Source organism: Vombatus ursinus, unplaced genomic scaffold (assembly GCF_900497805.2).
Source record: "Vombatus ursinus unplaced genomic scaffold, bare-nosed wombat genome assembly UNPS02014821.1, whole genome shotgun sequence".
Lineage (NCBI taxonomy): Eukaryota > Metazoa > Chordata > Mammalia > Diprotodontia > Vombatidae > Vombatus > Vombatus ursinus.
The window spans coordinates 49,121,492-49,127,662 of NW_020954599.1; the positions used below are offsets into that span (position 1 = coordinate 49,121,492).

Genomic DNA, 6,171 nt, shown 5'->3' on the forward strand with positions numbered 1-6,171 from the left:
GGAGAATGTACTGTCCCAAGCTTTGGGGTTTGTACAGCTGTTTTCAGAGATACTTCTAGGGACCTGAAAATTTTCAGTTCTTCCAAGGGGTGAGGTGTTTTCTCTCCACCGCCACAACAAGCTTTACCACACCAGCACTCCTCCTCGCCCCAGGACCACCCCTCAGAACTGTGACCCAGATCCAAGCACAGGCAAAGCAAGAGACTCCTGCCTCAGCACTGGCAAAGAGATCCTTGCAATCCCCCTCTAATCAGCCACTCAATCCCCCCTCAATCTGTGGGCCAGAAGCTCAGGAAAAATCTGCGCCCCTGGGCAGTGCTGGAGACTTGCAGCTGAGACCTAGCTCCACTCTCACCACAGTCACAGACTTTTCCCACTGATCTTCCAAGTTGTCTTTGGCATTCATAGGTTGAGAAGTCTGGAAACTGCCACAGCTGCCGGCGATTCAGTCATCTGAGGCCTGCTCCAGGGTCACTGTGGCTTGCATGCCTATGCCAATCTGCTCCTCTCCCCGCCCGGTGCGATATGCCTTTCCAACCAACCATCCAGGCTGTCTTTGCCTGGAAATTTGTTTCACTCTGACTTTTTGTGGGTTCTGCTGCTTTAGAATTTGTTTAGAGCCATTTTTTATAGGTATTTGGAAGGGTTTAGGGGGAGAGCTCAAACAAGTCACTGCTTTCCCTCCGCCATCTTGCGAAAGGTCCTCAAATGTAACTCCCATAGTTGTCATAGATCCTCCTAGTAAGAACACGTGACGCCAGGCAATTAAGGATAGAACTTAAGGCCAGACCTTAAAGATAAGGTCAACAAGAGGTATTTATGAAAAATAAGATTAGATCATCAAATTCAGTCTTTAAGAGAATTTTTAAAAGACATAATTAAGCTAAAGTAATACAGAGGTGGAATATGACTCATTTTGTCTGTGTTTTTTTTTCTTTTCTCACCTTCTGAGTGCCAGAGTAAGTACCCAAAATAGAAATGCAGTCACACACTTTTCCATTTATCTATTTAAATACCATTGTTCATGATCTTGAAGAAGGGAACTGCAGATATTTTGGCCATATCAGAGTTGGGCTGCTCCTACTTAGTATCTCTATCTCTCCCTTTTCCTCCAAAACTTCTCTTTTGAGAGCCCCTCAAGGACTCATGGGAGCCAACATGGCAAAGAAAACAGTAAGTCACTCTCACTCTCCCTTAAGACTTCTAAAAAACCAGAAAATATCACCCCAGAAATGATCCTGAAACAGTGGAGCTAGCAGAAAAATAGGAGTGAGCATTCTATTAGCCCAGGAGGCATGGGGTATGAGCAGGAAAGGTCTCTGTCTCTCTGGCAGAAGGGGAACAGAGTCCAGGAGCAGAGGCATTCTGGCAAGCCAGCAGCAAGCCCTACCTCAGCAAACCAGTGCAAGATCCTAAGCACCAGGGTGGGGGACCAGGCAGATACCTACACCAGGTTCCCCACAGGCTTGGTACAGCCAGGAGAACCAATAGACTCCAGATCAGAGAATCATCACATGCAACGAGGTGTCCCCCAGCAGCTGACCTTTGAGGGCTTCAGCACAGCTCCAAGTGGGCAGGCATCCCTCTGGAGCCAAACCTCTCCATGCTTTAGCATAGCTGTGGGCAGGGTAACATTCTCCAGTGGTCAGAAACCCCCACTACCCCACCAGCTTCAGAGTAGCCCTGGGGAAATGCAGAAAAAACCCACGTGGCCACAGCACATGCCAGACAGCACCACTAGAACCTCGACTCAGTACCAAGTAAGCTGCCAGACCCCTACAGTCTCCAGTTGCCAGCATTTGATACCCCAGCACACAAAGCCAGTGAATAGGCCCTCAACCCCAGCACAAGAAGCTTGGGGCAGTGCCCCCTGTACTCTGGCAGGAGAGCTCAACTTTAAAAGCCAAGAATTAAGCAAATATAATGAGCACAAAGCAGAAATGAGCAATGACCATAGATTCTTTCTTTGAGGACAGGAAAGGTCAAAACACAAATTCAGAAGAGGATAACATTGTCAATATACTGACATCTCAAACCTCAAAAGGGAATATGAACTGATCTCAAGTCCAAAAAAGCCTTCTTGGAAGAGCTCAAGAAGGATTTCAAAAGTTAAAGGTAGGCAAGAGAGAGTCAACAGCTTGGAAAAAAAAGGACAAAAATTGACAAAAAAAAAAATTCTTTAAAAAATAGAATTTAGCAAATGGGGGAAAAAAAGTCCACAGAAGAAAACAACTCTTCAAAAAGTGGAATTGGCCAAATGGAAAAGGTGGTACAAAAGCTAATTGAGGAAAATAATTCCTTAAAAATTAGAATAGGGCAAGTGGAAGCTAATGACACCAAGACTTAAGAAAAACAAAATCAAAAAGATGAAAAAAAATGGAAGAAAATGTAAAGTACCTCACTGGGAAAACAACTGACCTGAAAAATAAATCCAAGAGAGATAATTTATGAATTATTGGTCTACCTGAAAGCCATAATTTAAAAAAGATCCTGGATAGCATCTTTCAAGTAATTACCAAGGAAAACTGCCCTGAGGTCCTAGAACCAGAGAGTAAAATAGTAATCAAAAGACTCCACCAATCACCTCCTGAAAGAGATTCCAATTTGAAAATGCCCAGGAATATTATAACCAAATTCCAGAATTATCAAGTCAAGAAGAAAATACTGCAAACAGCCAGAAAGAAACAATTTAAATATTGGGTAACCACAGTCAGGATTATGCTGGACCCTGCAGCTTCTACGTTAAAGATCAGATGTGGGGCAGCTAGGTCGCACAGTGGATAGAGCACTGGCCCTGGAGTCAGAAGGACCTGACTTTAAATCTGGCCTCAAACACATAAGACTTACCAGCTGTGTGACTCTGGGCAAGTCACTTAACCTCAATTGCCTCACCAAAAAAAAAAAAAAAAGATCAGATGGCATGGAATATGATATTCTGTATAGTAAAGGAACTATGTGGAATACAATATTCCATAAAGCAAAGGAGCTTGGATTACAACGAAGAATCAGCTACACAGTGAAATCAAGCATAATCTTCCAGGGGAGGGGATGGACATTCAATGAAATAGGGGACTTCCAAATTTTCCTGATGAAAATTCAGAGCTCAACAGAAAATTTGATTTTCGGCTGGAGGCACCCAGCTCAGTGCTTTTCTCTCCTTTTCTCCCTCCTTCCCTCCATTCTCCTCCTCCTCCTCTTCCTCCCTCAGTGTCTAAAGGCCACCCTGCACTGACCCCACCCACCCATCCACTAGAGGGCGCTCCTGATCTCTTCAGTGCCAGGCCAGCTTCCTGCCTTTCTCCTCCACTCAGCCCCTAGCGTAGGGACCCAGGCCTTCTTGGAGCAGCGGGAGCTTCCGACACCCTGCACTCTGTGGGAGCAGCCCCAGAGGACATCAACGACCCCACAGTGCCTCCCTGCAGCCACTTGCTGAGGAGGAGCCAGCACCCCCGCCCTCGCAGCCACTGCCATAGTGATGAGACAGACCCCGCTTACCTGCTCCAGGCACACCCGGCCTGTGGTGGATCTGGTCTTCAGTGGAATCACCCCCTATGGCTATTTCCTCATCAGCATCTGCAAAGATGGTAAACTTATGTTATGCCAAGGAGATAGAGGAGATTGGAACATTTTTGGGTCATAAGGGTGCTGGAAGGGGGTGCTATTTTGAATAAAGGTGTTACAAAAGCAGCTACAGCAGCTGCAAATTTTGCAGCCAAAGTGTGGGATGCTGTTTCAAGAGATGAACTGATGATCCTGGCTCATAAACACACTGTCAAGAGTGTGGATTTCACTCAGGATAGCAACTATCTATTGACAGGTGGACAGGATAAACTCTTACACATATATGATTTGAACAAATCTGAAGCAGAAGTTAAGGAAATCAGTTGTCACACCTCTGGTATTAAAAAGGCTTATGGTGCAGGGATGATACAAAGATTCTTTCAGCTGATGACTGGGTTAGAGCAACAATGACAAAAGTAATGTCTCTAAATTTTTGTATGTCAGTAAGTAGCATGAATACATTCCTGAAGGAGAGATTCTGGTAATAACCTAAGGGGGATCTATTGCTTTTCATAGTGCAGCAAGTCTGGAGCCAATTAAATCCTTTGAAGCATCTGCTCACATCAATTCTGCATCTTTTCATCGTGAGAAAGAATTTCTTGTTTCAGGTAGTGAAGAAAATCTTTAAAAAAGTTAGATATGGTAGAAGTCTGGAGAAAACTGAATATGGATAGAAAGGAATATACCTTTTTCTCAGCAAGAAATGGCACCTACACAAAAATTGATAATATAATAGGGCATAAACACCTCACAATACAATGCTTAAAGGCAAAAACGCTAAATGCATCCTTTTTAGATCATGATGCAATAAAAATTGAGTGCACTAAAGGTCATGGGGAGATAGATTAAAAATTAATTGGAAACTAAATAATCTTATCCTAAAGAATGAGTGGGTTAAACAAGAAATCATAGGAACAATCAAAAACTGCATCCAAGAGAATGACAGTAATGAGACATCATACCAAAATTTATGGGACACATTCAAAGCGGTTCTTTGGAAAAAGTTTATATCTCTCAATGCTTACAAAACAGAAGAGGAGGAGATCAATGATTGGGCATGCAAATAAAACAGCTAGAAAAAGAACAAATTTAAAATCTCCAATTAAATATCAAATTAGAAATTCTGAAAATCAGGGGACAGATTAATGAAATTGAAATTAAGAAAACTATTGAACTAATAAATAAAATTAAGAAGGGTATTATGAGAAAAACAATAAAATAAGTAAATTCTAAGTTAATTTTATTTAAAAAAAAGAAATAAAACCTAATTACCAGTATCAAAAATGAAAAAAGCTGGGAAAGCTCAGAAAATATCACCCCAGGAAAAACCCTGTAACAACTGAACAAGAAGAAAGATGGGATGCAGCAGTCCAGTAGCCCAGGTAGCTTGAGGGATTAATGTGAAAGGCCCCTCTTGCCCTGTGATAAGGGAAGCAGTACTGAATGGGAGGTGTCCCAGTAAGCTAACAGAAAGCCCCACTTCAGCATAACAGGAGAAGGTCCTGAAACCCAGGTGATGGAACAGGCAAACACCAAAACCAGGACACTCAAGTGCCTCAGTAAGGATGGGGGAACCAGTGGAAACCATCTTGAAAAACCAGCAGGTATCTTGGCATTCTATAGCAACCAGGTCTCTCAGTGCCTCAGCAAAACTAAGGGAAGCAGCATTCAAGGGGCCCTAGGTGGATAAATATCCTGCAACATCCCACTAAAGAGCTAAAGAAATCTAAAAGAAGGAAAGGCCCACATGATCAGGAAATCTCCAGAAGCCACACTACCTAATCCTAACTCTAGAGTTCCAGTGTTGCTGATTCCAGCCCAACACCAGGTAAGCTGCCAGAACTCTACAGCTTCCAACTGCCAACATTGGAGGCCCCAGCACACAAAGCCAGTGACCAAGCCCTAGGCTCCCAACACAAGAAGCTTGAGTCAGTGCCCTCTGCTCTCCAGCAGAAGAGCTCAGTCTCTCTAAAGACCAGGAAATAAGCAAACACCATGAGCAAAAAGAAACATACCATAGGTTCATATAATGAGAACAGTGAAGATAAAGGCAGAAATTCTGAGAACAACATCATCAACAAACTCACATCTGCAACCTCAAAAGGGAATTTGAACTGGTCTGAAGCCCAAAAAGCTTTCTTAGAAGATCTGAAGAAGGATTTTAAAAGTCAAATGAGAGAGGTAGAAGAAAAAATGAGAAAATAAATAAGAGGTATACAAGACAGAGTCAATAGCTTGGAAAAGAAAGGACAAAAATTAGCTGTAGAAAACAAGTCCTTAAAAAATACAATTGGTCAACTGGAAAAAAAAAAGTAACCTGAAGAAAACAAGTCCTTAAAAATATAATTGGCCAAATGAGGAAGGAAGTACAATATATAATAGAAGAAAATAATTTGTTAAAAATTAGAATTAAGCAAATGGAAGCTAATGACTCTATGAGAGAGCAAGAATCATTCAAACAGAAACAAAAGAATGAAAAAATAGATGAAAATGTAAAATACCTCATTGGTAAAACAACTGACCTGGAAAATCAATGCAGGATTTTAATTTAATTTCATTGTAATTATTTAAAAATTATTGGTCTACCTGAAAATCATGATGAAAAAAAGA

General features: G+C 42.0%; 1 pseudogene; it reads left to right on the forward strand.

The window, feature by feature from the left end:
* The first annotated feature begins 1,295 nt into the window (after positions 1-1,295).
* LOC114024467 lies at positions 1,296-4,189 on the forward strand (annotated as a pseudogene).
* Positions 4,190-6,171: the final 1,982 nt, after the last annotated feature.